Genomic DNA, 17,527 nt, shown 5'->3' with positions numbered 1-17,527 from the left:
GCGCTAGGATCAGCAGAATCTTGATCGACTTGCCAGGGCGCAACTATGTGATATGGAAATCACGGATAGGGGGGCAAATTGATCGGAGATCCGTACGTAGCTCGGACAGAACAACCGGATCAATCTGGGCGCGACAGGGGAGCGTCGGCCGGGAGTTTGGCGCCACCGTAGCTAGGACTCGGGCCACTCAGCGCGTGGCCGGAGGAGCCCGATGGCCGCCGCACTCTGCCCAGCGGCAGGCGGGGAGAGGGGCGGAGGCGCGGGAGGACGCCAACCGGTGAGCAGGCGGCTGCGGAGTGTGAAAGCGACGGCGACGGCGACGGCGACGGGGGGCGGAGCCTCGCCGGATTGGGCGAGGGCGGGGCGAAAGGGAGCAGTCGGAGGACCGGGACAGAGAAAGCTCAAGGCCACGTTTGGTAGCCTGGCTGCAATCTTTGGGCCGTTTGGTTTTCTCAGCTTCCCGCGTCGTTGTTGCACTTGGAAGACATACGAATCGGATTTTCCCAGCAAGCTACTCACAACTCGCACGAAGCTGATGCAAAAGCGAATCTTTCGCTGCACGAGCAGAGATAGGAAGGGAGATGGCGCGAGCTGTGGCGCGCAGCGGTGATGGGGGCGGGAAGGATTTCATCACCTCCTGGCGCGCCCCCTTCTCTATTCCTACCACCTCCCTCACCACCAGTTCGAATCCTCCACTCCCCACCCCCAGTTTCATGGTCCATCTCCCGTCGGCAGGAAGGTAATCGGCGCACAGATCTCCAGTCGGCGACTGCATCTCGGCTTCATCTTCTTTCTCCTGCAACACTTCTTCACTTTCGGTGATGACTGTAAGGAATCCCTCGCCCCGGTTGCTCGGTTATGGTTAGATCTTGTTTAGGAGTTGTCAGATCTGCCTAGGGTTTGATATTTGTGGTAGGGTTAGTCCTAAATATGGCGATTTATCATGATGTTGGTAGGGTTTGTGTTGGCCACTTTTTCCATACTTGTTTGTCCCAAATGGGCCGATTTAGCATGATCTTGCTAGGGTTTTGTGATGCCCACATTTGATGTGTATTGCTTGTCTGATTTAGCAGGATGTTCATCTTGTTTCTATTATACACATTAGCCATAACTTTGTTACCAAGTAGTTTCACCTTCTCTGTACTACGATATGTTTAGGACTCCTTCATTGATGACTTTAACCAAGCCCTTGTTTGCATTGGAGACTTCCAGATCTCGTCGCAAGTTGCGGCTTCACAACCCAATATGCTGAATTATTTAGCTGCGGGAAAATCCAATTAGATATTTGGGAATTCCGATTCATTATCCGAGACTTTCTAGAGTCGATTGGAAAATGGTGGAGGAATGATTAAAAGTTAGATTAAGTAGCTAGAAAGGCAGATTACTGTGCCAAATAGGAAGATTAGTCTTTATCAATTCAGTACTAAGTAATATGTTGTTGTACATGAGGTTCCAACTTTCTAGAGGAGTCTTAAAACCATTGGATTACTTCCGATCAAGATTCTTCTGACAAGGGGATAGTGAGAAGCGTAAATACCGATAGGAAAAATGGAGCTTGCCACCCCAAAGATCAAAGATGTAATAACCCATAACATAGGAACAACGAAGGGTAGATTTAAAATTGGGATGCGCATTTTATTGCAAAACGAGGGAAATTTTCGCGCCTTATTGCATAAAAACCTAAGAGGGATCGAGGTTCTCTCTCATTGCAATTAGGGTTAGGCAATGTGAGGTTAAGAATTTTGACATGATCTCTTTTGTAACTTGTTGATTTTGGGAGATGATTTGAATTGACAATTCATATTTGGATTAAAAAAAAGTAATAGATAAACAAGAATATAAATGAATGATGAATTCATAGTTCAAATCACATCATAATTCAAATCATATCATATATATTTACATAATTCAAATCACAATATTTATACACAAATAATTCATAAGTAAATGATACATTTACAAATAAGCTCATAAGGAATACTTGAGCTTTATTGATCATACACACACATACATTGTCTTTACAATATTCATCATACAAGAATTGGATGAATAATAAATAAAATAAAAATAAGATTATAAGAATTTAATCATATACTAAAACCTAAACTAAATGTCTTGAAAAGGAATTGTCCTTGGATCATCTTGAGCATTCCAACCTGCAAATAAGAAAAGAACTAGGCAGGGTGTTAAAACCAAGTGTCCAGGACACTTGTCAATTTCCAAAACTTGGCCAGAACCAAGATAGGCACCAGCAGACCAAACCTGAGCCAATGATGGGCTCAAGTTTCATCAAAGGAACACATAGCTCACATAGCTGATGTGCACCCAACAGCAAGCCAAGACTATGTCTTAGTCACCAAGCCTTGACAGGCTTGTGTGTCACAGCCAGAGAAGAACCATCTGATGGTATAAAAGGAGTAGAACCACCAGAAACAACTCACCAGTCGACCAGATAAACATTCACCCAGCACAAGCAATGAACAGTGCATAGTTCATCCCTGTTCTTGCTCAAGAAAAGCAAAACCAACCACTAAAACCATCTATTCATCCAAATCAACCAACCAAAACCCAACAGAGGCATGGGAACTTACGCAAGATCATCAGGAGCTAGGAGGAGCAGGACAAGTAACTAGAAACATCAAGCAACAGCTCAACAGTAGCTGAGCATAACCATCTAGGAGCTGGAACAAGGTATAGCAAGTACCTGGAGAAGATCCAGTGGATCCAATCCATATTATTGCATGACACAAGGCATGAGATGAGCAGATGCTCATGGGGTTGTCATCACTTGGTGTTGACCAAGGATCACTGGCAGAATTGGAGCAGTTAGTAGCCCTAGATCATCTAGATACTATTCCAGTGCAAATAAACAAGCATAGATGCACAGATAGCACCAGTAGAGGATCTACAGGTACTAGAAGCTACCAAGAACTACCTAGTGAGATCCTAGCCAAGCAAACCATCAGTTAACCCTATATTTATTCACAGGAAAGCAGAGTGGCATTCATATCATGTATGATACCGTGCAAGCAGAGATGAGTAGCCAACAAGAACTAGGCAAGCTGTGTGAGCAACCAAGCAGTAACAAAGCTATTGTGGTCACATCAACCACTAATCCATCCATTTAAGCCAAAACTATAAGTCATCATCATCCAGAAATGGATTCAGACTTCATATAACTCCAAATTGATCATGGAGATATCAAATCATGCACAACAATGTATTTAATCAACACTGCATAAGCAGTTCATCCATAAATAATCCACCCAAGCACACATACAAAGTAATCCATGCATGAACAATGCAATAGTATCACTGATAGGCAACAGCAGCACACACACTTGAACAACATCAGCTAGAGCAAGCACATGTCACATCAGTAGCTAGTAAGCCACTTACATAGCCAAGGATTAAACCAGTAGCTAGCCACTAGCATCTGATTGAGCAAATGGATCAATTAGATCAAGCCCTAGGCATAGCAGAGCATCACAAGCATGCAGTGATCCAAGAATTGGATCAACTGAATCATACACAAGACATAGGTGAGCATCACTGACACCACAAGTGTCAGCAGTGCTAACCAGGGTCAACAGCAAGACCATTAGCAAGCAATGGCATAGCATAGAAGTCTCACTGGACAGAATAGGATGAACAAGTACCTGTAAGCAGATGAACAAGGACTAGTAAGCCATTAAACAGCACATGGACATGAACCAATAGGATAAGCCTAGGGCAGGGAACCAGCAAGAACTACTTAGGCAATAGCATAGCAACAGTAAGCAAGGATAGGCTAGATCAGGGCATCAGTAGACTTAGGCAGCAAGCACAGCAGCACCGCATCGGCATCATACACATAGGGAGCAATATGCACAGCTCGAGTAGAAGAGGAGGATGGAGTAGAGGAGGTAGCAGAAGCAGAGGAGGAGGTTACCTGGCAAAGATCATGGAGGCAATCATGGCGGCACGGTGGCATGGCCGGCCACGACGGCACCAAACCGCGGCCAGGCCAGTGCCAGACCACACACCGCCAGTGTGGGAGGCGACGACCGCCCATGTGATGCAGATCGACGGAGATCGCAGAGGAGGAAGAAGGAGTCAGATCGACGCAGATGAGAAGGTGCGCCATCGCGCGCTGTGTCTATTGAGACCCACAGCGAGCCCTAGCACCGCCAGAGTTGGCCGGAGCAAGGTGGCGGCCATGGCGGCGGCGACATCGCCTCGGTGTTGCGGGAGGGCTAGGGTTTGCGAGCGAGTGAGAGAGAGAGAGGCGAGTGAGGGTGGGCCGACGTGTTCGGTTCCCACCAAACCGTTTTGGGCAGGCCTAGGTGGCTGGCCAAACGGGCTGCCTTAATGGTCTGGCCCAATTGGGCCAGAGGGGCATTTTAGTCTTTTTTTTAAATAACCTGTGAATTCTACCAAATTCTAAATAATGAAAAAATACCTCTAAAAATCCAAGAAAATGGGATCGATGAACTAAAATTATTCTTAGCAAGAATAAAATAAGAAATAGAATTTACAACAAAAGTTCAAATTTTGAAATTTTTGAATTTAATAATGAACTTAGAATTTTAAATTTGCAATTTTCCTTGGATTTAAAAATCAAGGAAATTCCAAATGGATTCAAATATTTGTTATTAAAATGTTTTCAAAATAAATTCTATTATTCCAAGTCTTTTCTTTTAAAGATTTAAGATTTTCCAAAAAGGAAATATCTCAATATTCCAAATTTCCTTTTATTTCCAAAAAAGGAAAACTTTATTATTTCAAATCCTTTATTTGAAATAAATATTTTCCAAAGGAAAACTTCTATTACTCTTAAATCCTTTTCTTTTTAGAAAAGAAAACAATGTTAAAGGATTTAAAGAATTTATAAATTACTGCCAAAAGCACAAATACTTAACTCAACCCTAAAATCTTAAATCTGGGGTAAGGGTTTCAACATGAAATAATACACCCATGCATGCATCATTTGGATTTTATAACATTGTCCTTAATGGACAATGATGCTTCTTTACAGAACCCGAGGTCCAGGTTCCATCCAACACATCGAACTGCACTATCTCGCAGTCACCAGGCAAGTTAACGCTTGCTCATGTCATCTTGATTATTTTATATCAATTTACCCGCAAAAGTACTATACTTATCATTCCTGCATTGAAAATCAAATGTTACTTTTCCAATTATGAATATGACTATATGGTGGGCAATGGAACCATGGTATGTGTTGATATGGTGGAGGTTCCATTGCAAGGGTTCTATTAATCTGGGACTAATCACCAATGTCGTTTAGGGATTCTAGTGCCGTACAATTCGCGTTAACCATGAGATCTATAATGGCTCTGGGGAAGTTAGATGTATCTTTTCCCTCTTGCATATCAACAGACTTGATAGGGCATGGTTGGGTGTTGGGATAACACCGCCGTAGGTTGGGAAATCCTTTTAAAACCCCACATGTGTGGATGAGAGGCTCTACCGTCTATGAGGGATAATCCATAGTACATAGGGGGTAAAGCCGTATGATCGGTATATGTCTACCGGGGATGTACGGATGGACAAAAGGGTGGGTATGCAGGGTCGCGGAGAAGGCAGTGATTGGCTTGGATCTTACACCTGGCCCCACACCAAGAAAGTGCGGACGAGAAACGCGTCTCGGTTGGTATCAAGGATAAGTTCTCTTATGGGAAAAGTAACGCACCTCTGCAGAGTGTATCAAATTATGGCTGTCACTCCTTGTTCCGGGAAAGGAACTACGAACACGGCAGGAAAGGAACTCCGTGAAGTTCTGTTCAACCTGTGAAGACTGGCGGGCATAGTTTTAAAAATAAAATAAACCTTTTTGAAGAAATGTTTACGAAACATGCATTGACCTGAGATTGTGTGGTCAATGGTCGTAGCTAGTGCATCGAACACATTTTCTCTTTTGAACTTGCTGAGTACCTATGTACTCACTTTGTTTCGACACCCTTGCTAGACTATGACAATGAAGTGGAGGCCACCGACGGAGCACCAGAAGGATATTACGAGATGGTATACGAGGAACCTTGTAACATCCCAAAAATTCAATAAAGTAATAAAGAGAGTTTCCAAACTGCAAATTTGAGAACCAACAAAAACTTTTATCTCCATATAGTGCTATGCATAAAACTCATATTTACTTTTGTGTTAAGTGTGCATTTTTCCATGATGATTGCTTGTGTGTTTGCAAGTGTGCTAAAACCCTAACCAATGATCACTTGATCAATCAAATATAAGAAAAATAAAAGAAGAAAAAAATGAGAAAATCCAACACACACTCACATATGGGTTAGGCCATTTTTGCAAATACTAAACCTAGACCATTTTGGCTTGCACCATTAGTTGTAAATGGATACTAAACACTTATTAGCACCTTTGGAATCAAAGAAACTCAAATTGAATCAAATTTGAAATCAAAAACAACTCACATGCACTAATGGTCGATTTGGCAAATCTTAACCTGATGCCCTCTTTGAGCCCCTGTTTTGGAAGATTTCTAAACTAAACATTGCCAATTCTTTGCACCTCATCCAAGACAACATCAAGGTGAACAAATTTGCCCAAAACCACCCATGCAAAGTCTCTTTCAAATTCAAATGGTGATCATGCAAAGTAGAGACATTGAAGCATATGTAAGATCATGTGCAATTTGGATTTTTGCAAAACCATTCAAATTTGACCACCATCACCACCAATCTACTGAAAATAATATATGATTGCAACTCACCAAATTTCATTCAAAAATTCGAAAAGAATGTTCTTGCGGCCATTTCCTCAAACACCTTCACTAAAGCCGCGCGAAGCAACCGACGGCTTCCATGGCATCCTCCAAGGCATCAACCGGCAATTGCAATGTCACTTTCTTCAAGTGTGGAGCTCAAGGTCACAAATACTTTGAATGCAAGAAGGACAATGAATGAAGGAGAGTATGAGGCACTAGTCCTAACGGATATAACAATTGAAGATGATGACATAGAAGATGAAGATCAAACTCTATGTGAACATGAAACAAGTCCATAGTGTGTGGTCACCAATGTTTTGACAACACAACCTTATGGAAGTTAAGATCAATGCTATACTATCTTTCAAACTTATGCATGTATTTTTTTTGAGTGTTCACCGGGGAGAGCAAAGCTCTCGCCTGAATTTTTTCATTTCATCATAAGATCGGGGTGAAATCCCCGTTTTTGTCATGCAGCAGCAGTACATGGGGTTTAGGGGAGACTACACCCAACGCGAAGGGGGCGAGCTCAGAGAACAGAAAACTGAAGAAACAAACTACGGTCGTTCATGAAGGAAGACGGTAAGCCAGATGTCCACGTCGCAATGCTGAGCCAGGGGCAGCCGAGCACGCCAAAGGACCGCATCGTCTCTGTAGTTTTTGCGCAGACGGGAGAGCGATGGGGGGAGGCCCTGGAAGACAACCTCTTTCATGTGTTTCCAAAGTTGCCAAAGATAGAGGTGGCGAAGCGTGGTTGAGGTGGAATTAGAGACGACGGCCGGGAGGGTGCAGCCAGCGGAGTTGGAGACGTCGAGATCAGCGTCGACCGGTGGTGCCATCGAGCTCCAGAAGCAGTGAGCAAACTCGCAGGCAAACAAGATGTGTCTCGGGGTCTCGAGGGAGGCGGAGCAGATGGGGCACCCGCTGCCTGCAGTAACCAGGATCCCCTTGCGGAGGAGGTTGGAGCGGCTTTGGATGCGTCCGTGGATGAGCAGCCAGGCGAAAACTTTTACTTTCGACTGCCAGATGAAGTTGGCGTGGGTGTTAGCCTCGCCACCGAGGGTGCACAGCTTGTACAAGGCGGAGGTTTCGAGGCCGCCGTCGGGCCTAGCACATAGCGGCATCGAGTGTTTGTCGGGGTGGGCGGAGAGCGCGGTGGCTGCAACGACCTGGAGGAGCTGCGCCCGCTGCGCCGCGGCGGAGGTGGACAGACGCGGAACCAGGAAGGAGTCCAGGCCGACATCAAGCACCCGACACACTGTCGCGTGGGGAGCGGTGAAGTGGGAGAAAAGCTGCGGCCACCGGACAGACATAGCACCAGTAGGGAGCTAGCTATTGAGCCAGAAAGCCACACGGTGCCCATTGCCGAGCAGGACCCTGGAGATACTCTGGTACAGAGGGAGCAGAAGTAGCAACAAGGACCAGTGGGAGCGTCCGACGGAGCCGACATGCATGCCTGCGAGGCAGGACCAGACCCAACGCGGCCAGGATTCATCAGTGGCGTAGTGGAGACGGTGGAGCAGCTTCAGGTGGAGGCATGTGTTCTGGTCGGAGAGAGAGCGGATGCCCAGCCCATCCTCAGCCTTAGACCGGCAAACTTGCTCCGAGGCAAACCAAGCATTTGGCGCCGGTGACACGGTCAGTAGCAGCCCAGAAGAAGGCACGGCGCAGTCTGTCCAGCTCGGCGATGACGCCGACGGGAAGCTCCAAAGCTCCCATGGCGAAGGTGGGCAACGCGTCCAGGACAACGTTAACCAACACGAGCCGACCGCCAGAAGACAGGAGGAGGGCGCGCCACCCCGAAAGGTATTTATTGGCTCTGGCGATGAGCGGCGCGAAGGCGAAAAGGCGAAGTTTGTTGGCGGAGAGGGGGAGGCTGAGGTAGGTTTGGGGGAACCCTTCCACGCGACAGCCGAGGGCGTTGACATAGGCATCCCCAATGGGCCTGCCAAAGATGGTACCCGGGGTTTACTCAAGGCCCAAGACTCGAAGAATAAGAAGACCTGGAAGCCCATTTAGTATTAAGGAAAGATAGTTTGTATTAGGAAAGATAGAGTTTTGTAATCTTACGGGTTGAGTACGAAACCCTCCCGAACTCTGTAACTTGTGTATTACGAAACCCTCGGCTCCACCTCCTATATAAGGGGGAGTCGAGGGACAAAGAAAGGACCAAATCGACTGTCAACATAACCCTAGTTTTCATAATCGTCGAGTACTTTTCGCTTGAACCTTCGAGATCTACTTGCCCTCTACTTCTAGCAAAACCCTAGTCTATGATACGTCTCCAACGTATCGATAATTTCTTATGTTCCATGCTACTTTATTGATGATACCTACATGTTTTATGCACACTTTATGTCATATTCGTGCATTTTCTGGAACTAACCTATTAACAAGATGCCGAAGTGCCGGTTCTCGTTTTTCTGCTGTTTTTGGTTTCAGAAATCCTAGTAACGAAATATTCTCGGAATTGGACGAAATCAACGCCCAGGTTCCTATTTTGCCCCGAAGCATCCAGAACACCCGAGAGCCGCCAGAGGAGGGCCCTGCGGGCCCCAGATGATAGGGTGGCGCGGCCTGGGCCCTGGTCGCGCCAGCCTATGGTGTCGTCGCCCCTTCGACCTTCTGACGCTGCCCTTTCGCCTATATAAAGCCCCTGCGCCGAAAACCCTTACGGAAGAAGCCACGGTACGCGAAACCTTCCGGAGCCGCCGCCATCGCGAAGCCAAGATCCGGGGGACAGGAGTCTCGTTCCGGCACCCCGCCGGAGCGGGGAAGTGCCCCCGGAAGGCTTCTCCATCGACACCGCTGCCATCTCCACCGCCATCTTCATCACCGCTGCTGCTCCCATGAGGAGGGAGTAGTTCTCCATCGAGGATCGGGGCTGTACCGGTAGCTATGTGGTTCATCTCTCTCCTATGTACTTCAATACAATGATCTCATGAGCTGCCTTACATGATTGAGATCCATATGATGAGCTTTGTATCGCTACTAGTTGTGTGCTACTCATGTGATGTTATTAAAGTAGTCTATTCCTCCTGCATGGTGTAAAGGTGATTAGTGTGTGCACCGTGTGGTTCTTGTCGTAGGCTATGATCATGATCTCTTGTAGATTGTGGAGTTAATTATCATTATGATAGTATTGATGTGATCTATTCCTCCTTTCATAGTGTAATGTGGACAGTGTGTGCGCTATGTTAGTTCTTGGTTTATTTTGCAATGATCTATTATGCTCTAAGGTTATTTAAATATGAACATTGAATTGTGGAGCTTGTTAACTCCGGCATTGAGGGTTCGTGTAATCCTACGCAATGTGTTCATCATCCAACAAAAGAGTGTATGTAGCACACATGAGAAAGAGTTATTTATTATGCGATCAATGTTGAGAGTGTCCACTAGTGAAAGTATGATCCCTAGGTCTTGTTCCTAAATACTGAAATCGCTGCTTGTTTACTGTTCTACTGCATGTTTACTTCCCGCAATATTACTACCATCAACCGCACGCCGGCAAGCACTTTTCTGGCGCCGTACTACTGCTCATACTTATTCATACCACCTGTATTTCACTATCTATTCGCCGAACTAGTGCACCTATTAGGTGTGTTGGGGACACAAGAGACTTCTTGCTTTGTGGTTGCAGGGTTGCATGAGAGGGATATCTTTGACCTCTTCCTCCCTGAGTTCGATAAACCTTGGGTTTGCTGCTGTTCTACAAACCTCTGCTCTTGGAGGCCCAACACTGTCTACAAGAATAGAAGCACCCGTAGACATCAGTCTACAATCTGTAGGCATTGACAAGTTAATCCTTTGTCAATTGGCGCCGTCTGTGGGAATTAGAGGTTGCAAGGAGCTGATCTCGATGGCACGTTCAAGATCGTCGACTTCGTCGGTGGCAAGCAATGCGACGGATCGAGGTAACAAGGGAAAAACTAATCTAGTCAATTTTATTCCTCACCCGCCCTCCCGTATGGATGCATGTGCCTATCTGGAGGAGCCCATCATCATGACGTTCGGAGAATTCCGATTTGGCGTCAACAAGGAAGGATCCTACCGTCTCGAAGTTCCGATCTCGTCGGAATTTTCAGCGGTCGATTCTAGCTTTTCGTCAAGTAACGAGGAGTTTTCGTCGCCACGCTTCATCGACAACAAGGCAAGCAGAAAGCTCGCTAAGATCTTCAACAACACATCCTTCGAGTCGTCTGCGGACTCCTTTATAAGCAGCGACTACGACAGCGTCGACAGCTTCAACTTCATCGACAAATCTGCTGCCATCGGAAAGGTTTTCACCACTCTTTATGATGGTGTCACCAATCCTGACAAAAGTCAATACGCCAAATATCATCAGATCTATGCGATAGAAGAGGCAGGCCGATCAGAACCAGAAACGTCAGAGGCTTTCGATGATTTGGGAAATCCTTACATCGATCCCGCTGATCTCAGAAAAGGCCTAGGCACTAAATACGTCGGGTCCTCACCCCGAGAAAGAGTACAGCTCCCGCAAGCAGCATGGGATAGGGCTGCAAGAGCCATGGATGGTTCAGAACCTATGACCACCACTGCTACTGTACAAGAATTACAAGCATATCAATATAGACTTGCTCGAGTAAGCAGAGAGTTGGAAAAACAGACAGCATCACTAAATAGAAGAAAAGAAGCAGCTTCCGCGTCCAGCAGACGCCGAGCAGATTTAAGTCGACAATCAGGAACTTCGGGAGACAGTCACAAAGAAGCTCGGAGGAGAGCAATGTCGCGGCTGCAAAACATACCCGAAGCAGAGAGAGGAAATATAATTCAAAATCTCGACATGTCATTTATGTCGATTGATACAAGGGGAAATATCATTCCAAAAACGCCAGAAGCAGGATACATGGCAACGCAAGCGTACATCCTCGCCTCCAGACCACCCCCTGGGGACCCGAGAGAAGCATTGTTTAATATGGCAATGGCGGGTGACAAAGGATTACTTTGTCAATGCCTACAGATTGTAGACTAGGGTTTTGCTAGAAGTAGAGGGCAAGTAGATCTCGAAGGTTTAGGCGAAAAGTACTCGACGATTATGAAAACTAGGGTTATGTTGACGGTAGATTCGATCCTTTCTTTGTCCCTCGACTCCCCCTTATATAGGAGGCGGAGCCGAGGGTTTCGTTTTGTACAAGTTATAGAGTCCGGGACGGTTTCTAACTCATCCCGCCAGATTACAAACAACACTTCTTATTACAATTCTAACTTTCCTTAATATATCTTGGGCTCCCGAATCTTCTTATTCTTCGGATAGTGGGCCTTCAGTAAACCCCGGGTACTATCTTAGGCAGGCCCATTTGGGATGCCTATGTCAGTAGCCCCCGAGATTTTGCTTGAATCGCAGAGTCAGGGAAAATCTCTACTGTTTATTTTTATTCGAGAGCTTTATCTTTTCTATACTTCTTCATATAAAATTATATATTGTACAGGGATAATGGTAGTTGGGGCTAGTTCATCTGACGGATCAGGTACTAGTTAACTGCTCTAGTGGCAATCCGCAAAAACCTACTTCAAGATCACGTCCCCGGACATGATCTCGGGATATCGGTGTAAACTTCGACGAGTGCCGCTTAAGGTCTTACCATTCTGTCGAGTCCCAGTCAGATTTATCGGGTACCTAACGCGTCCGTTAGGATTTTCTTCGTATCTGTTGATACGGATAAAAGTAGCAGAGCGCAGTCTTTGGCGATGCCACGCCCAGCAGAACGGATCTGGGGTCTTACCTTCGCAAATCTGCGGCATTCAAAAATTAATCGCAACTTTGGCGTTCTGAGAATATATTGTCGAGTGCTTTTCGCCTTTGGAATGGCACATTTTATCGAGTCATATTTGATGACTTATTTTGTCTTCCCGATGGGAGTATATGTAGAGTTATCTGTGTAACTCGAAATATACTCACTTCGTTTCTTTATTTTGATAAAATTCATCGGGCACGCGAACAGCGTTCCCGATGGGAGTAGCCCCCGAGGCTACATCCAAGAACTTGTGCTTGGGTGTAGGCTCCAAAGATTAGTATCCGTTGCCGCTATATTTATAGTCTTTCTCGACAGTTTTATATTTATCGGGTGCGCGACCAGCGCTCCCGATGGGAGTAGCCCCCGAGGCTATGAACAAATGCTCGCATTTGGTCAAAGGCTCTCACCATTTCTATATTGTCATACTCGAAATTTTCTATTTTTCCAAAGTAGCCCCCGAGCATTTGGGCAAAAACTTGTATTTGATCAAAGGCTCTCGAGATAACCTTTCGTTGTCGATAAACTGTTAAAAACTCATAGTCGAATTTTTCTTATATCTTGACGACGTCATTGCTGATGATAGCCACGATCTCTATTTTGGAAACTGACCATTTCCACTTGTTTCGCTGCCTTGTGGGTCCCAACTCCTGATCTGATGGACACATCGTGCAAGTGGGGGACACATGTTCTCCTCGTTTTCTGGCACACGTTCTGTAACCTCGTCAATGTTAAAGTACCATTGTACCCTTGTATCCACGTGGCGATCATCTGCTGCATTCATTTTTCATCCAACGATTTCGTCGTTTCACCGCACCTGTATATAAGGTCCTCTTCTTCATCCTCGAGCACTTCCCCTCGCGCCGTTCCCCTGCTTTCCTCTGCAAAATTTCCTCCTGCGCTCCTCAGCTCTCAAAGCTCCTCTCCTCGCAACTGCACTTCTCCACCATTGTTGATGCCACCGCGTCGCTTGACGAGGCATAGCACTCCTGATTCGTCAATGGCTGCCGCGGATCTAGGAGCCGCGGAGTGGGAGAGGTCCAAGATCACCAACCAGGACCTGAATCTCTTGAAGAAGCTGGGGATCAGCACAAAGCCCCAGGCATTACGCTTCCCCAGTGAGGAAAGCTACCCTACCCCTCCAATGGGGTATCGGGTAAGTTTTGTTGACCATCTCATCCGTGGTCTGTCCGCCCCTATTCATCCTTTTCTTCGGGGATTACTTTTTGTCTATGGCCTCCAACTTCACCATCTCACGCCCAATTCTATCCTTCACATTTCCATCTTTATCACCCTCTGCGAAGCCTTCCTTGGTGTCCGACCCTAACCGGGCATTATGGAAGCGCATTTTCTTCTCGTCGCCGAAATGGCTCGCCAATGTCGCCTATAATATAGGTGGCGTTGTTATTTCCGTGCGCTCCTCTGTCAATTACTTCGACGTCAAACTCCCTGATTCCGTTCAAGGATGGCGCAAGAAGTGGTTGTATATTCGAGAAGAAAACCATGGGTGCGCTGAAGACAATATCCCTCCCTTTGATGGTGCCGAGAAAATCTTTCGCCGCCGTTCTTGGGACGCAGAAGCTACCGAGGAAGAAAGGACTTCGACAGAGGCCCTAATGGCTCGTATCCATGAGTTGCAAAACACTCGTGGAAAAGAGTTATCTGGCATCCAAATTACGGCGTATTTCCTTAAGACTAGGGTGCAGCCTCTTCAGGCTCGCAAGAACCCTTTCTGGAGTTATCGTCGGCGATAAAGATGTAGATCGCTTGTCGACGAGTTTGGAAGTAAAAGATCTGGATAGGCTTATCCGAAAGATTTCATCTCTCAAGAAGAAAGATTCTATCCCTTCCACTTATCGCGTACAACCATACAGCGCCGCCAATGCGCTTCCAAAGGTAAGAATTGTCGTCGTAATTTGTTGGTTGTCGTGGTATTTGTGTTGTTTCTCCTTTCTGACGTTCTTCCTTCTTTTACATAGGACCACCCAAATCTTGTCTCACTTCCCCCTCTTCCTGAAGGTGGGGAAGTCGAAGAAAGGGCTGTTATCTCCGACGATAACCAAGATGCTCCGTCTTTTGCAAATGAACCCGCAGAATCTCGAAAATCTGCGGGATCTGATGAAAAGGATGATGCCTCCGAAGCCACTGCGTCGGCTCAATCTCCTCCTCCTGCTGTTTCTCCAAAAAACAAAAGGAAAAGGAAAGACGCCGAAAGTTCCGGCACCTCCAAGGCCGAAGAAGCTGTTCCTTCTCGCCAAAAAGCAGCTTATGATCCATATCTCGAGACTCTCATCAGCTCGTGAGTACTCTTTGTCTTGTTTACTTGTACTCGAAGATTCTTGTCTATCTTGCTTTTTATATTGTCGATGCTTGCTCGTAGTGATGATGAAGAAGAAATACCAACTGCTGATGTGGCTGCTCTCGAACGAGTACGTCACATACATTAGTCGCCTCGGAGACGCCAGTCGAAGGAGAAGAAACATCGCCTCCTCGACAAAATGTCGGCGCTGCTACTCCTCCGTCAAGCCCCCTTGTCCCTTCACCAAAAAGGGCAAGGGTTGAAATAAACCCTGAGCTTACTCTTCAATCGAGTAGCTCTTCTAACCCTCTCTTGGATGATGTAAATTGCGAACACTCTTGTCGCTGTTTATATTTTCTCTGTTTGCTCCTTTGTGTCTTCATTTTTCTCATGCCAACATTTTCTTTCTTTGTCTCCCCTTGACAGCCTATTATCAAAGAGCTTCTTCGCATCGGTGCCCAATTCGTTGGGTACCGTGATTACGCCAGCAAGACTGAAGGTAATGCCTGACTACTTTTTGCTTCCTTTCTGCATGACTGTCGACGTTTACAGCTAATCTTGTCTTCCTTTTTTCGAGAAACGGCGAAGCCAACGAACGTGCTGATACACTTGCTCGAAAGTTAGAGCAATGTGAAGAGGCTCGTAAGAAGGCCGAGTCAGATGCAGTTGAAGCTAGGCGAGAAGCTGACAAAGCTACAGCTGATGCTGCTGGTGTCGAAGATCTTCGGAAGCGTCTGCAAGATGCCGAGACTTCGCTGAGCGACCACATAGCTGCGCAAATTGCTCGCGAAGAAGCAATTACGAAGCGCGTAAGGACGCAAAATCGTCGCTTTGTCAGTAAGTAGCTGAACCACTTCATGTCTTTGACTTTTTCTTGTCTGCACTTTTTTGCTGATCGGGTTTTTATATTGACAGATAAAACCTCCCAAGAATTTGAACTTGAAGATCCCGACAATGATCCTCTTCTTGACGCCGTTTCGTTCCTTGAATTTCATGGGACGGAATCGCGAGAGGGCATTGATGAAGCTAGGACAGGGTTATCGAAGCTTTTCCCCTACTTCTTCCCGAAGAAAGAGGAACCTGCAACCTTCCTTGGTCTTGCCAAGTGCTTTAATCCTCCCGAAGATCTTGGGCTGAAGATGCGCCATGAGAACATAAAGGTTGCCGTTGAAAGCACCGTCGCCCTAGTTGCCCACAGCCAACAGTCTGTTGACTGGACCAAAGTTGGCGACACGGAGCGGATAGAGCAATCAAGGTGGAGGTCGCTGATTAAAGCAGCCAAGCCCAACTCGAAGAAAATCTTGGCATATCTCGGGATCAAGCCAGCTTCGACTCCTAGCTCATCGAGGCCGGAGGTCTAGTTTCATATTCCTTTGCTTTGTTTTTAGTTTGCCTCCTCCTTTTGGTATTGTCGCCGTAGTTCTCCTGGCGATGATTAGATCTTCTAGAGGTCCTTCTGCTGTAATAGACATGTATATATTATGAGAATGAATGGAAATCTATCTTTGTCTCAATGATTGATGTCGACGTTTTTCTATTTTTTCAGTTAATTTTTGACAACTATACGTCCATTCCTGGTCCTTCCGAAGTTTTTCCTTCGTCCCTTCCGAAGAAGTCCTCTCGTCCTCGTTAATTTTGTTGATGATTCTGCGATTAAGGATCTGACAGAAGAATTGAAAGAACTTCGAGGACAACTCCAATCCATGAAGAAGCAATCGCTTATGCTCATGGAACAATCTCGAGAGTCTTTTGAAAGGGAAAAAATTGCACTCGAACAAGCTCAAACTGCCATCGCTGAAAAGGACTCTGCTGTTGCTGAAGCTGCTGAAGCTACGTCTCGAGAAAATTCTATGCTCCAGCTGCTAATAGATGCTAGCTTGGATATGGCAGGTATGTTTCATTATCTTTGTCGTTCTTCTTCTTTTCCTTTGCTGCTTATCTCCTTATTTCCCACTGACTTGTTTTAAGAAACAATAGGAGCTTTTTTGGATGCTGCTACTGAAGATGAACGTGTCGAGGCTCGTTCCAGTGTTCTTCTTCGGCTTGCACGTCAACATGGATCGACTTTTTGGGGCACGCCTGAACGGACTCGCCAAATTGTCAGATTTCAAGATCGCGCGCTTCAGGTTCGCGAGTATCTTGACTTCTGTACAAGGACTTTGTCTCTGGTCTATGGTACCATGTTTCCTCGCAATAAGATGCCAGAGACCCTTCCTGCGTTGATGGACAAATTTCGAGATGCTCCTCGCATCCACGGCTTTGTACGAGCCCAACTAGCTGCTGGCGCAAGGTTTGCGATGTTCATGACAAAAATCTGTTACCCGAAGTTAGACGTGGGGCAAATTGTTCCAAAGTGCTTGGAGAAGATGTCGAAGAGGAAAAGAAACTTCGGCAAATATGATGACATTGTTACTCCTGTTGCCGAAGACATGATGGATGAACTTCTTCGGATGGATTACGAATTCTTCGTGAAGGGTAGCTACGCTGAGCATAGCACTCGTGCTGTAAATAATGAGCGTTTAACCATAGACAATATATTGGGAAATCCTTGAAGACGAACTTGTTCCAAAGTTTATATCCTGTGTATATGACCTCATTATATTTTTATTTTATCGCCAAGCCCCCGGGCGTTTTGATTGCAGTATTTTTGTTTATTATAATGCGAGGTTGTCCCAAGGCAAGATAATATACATTGTATACTATTTTTGCGGGTGCGAGCCCCCGAGCTTTTTGTTGATC

The sequence above is a fragment of the Lolium rigidum genome, chromosome 4 (assembly GCF_022539505.1).
Source record: "Lolium rigidum isolate FL_2022 chromosome 4, APGP_CSIRO_Lrig_0.1, whole genome shotgun sequence".
In the NCBI taxonomy this organism is placed as follows: Eukaryota; Viridiplantae; Streptophyta; class Magnoliopsida; order Poales; family Poaceae; genus Lolium; species Lolium rigidum.
This window is presented reverse-complemented; position numbering follows the sequence as displayed.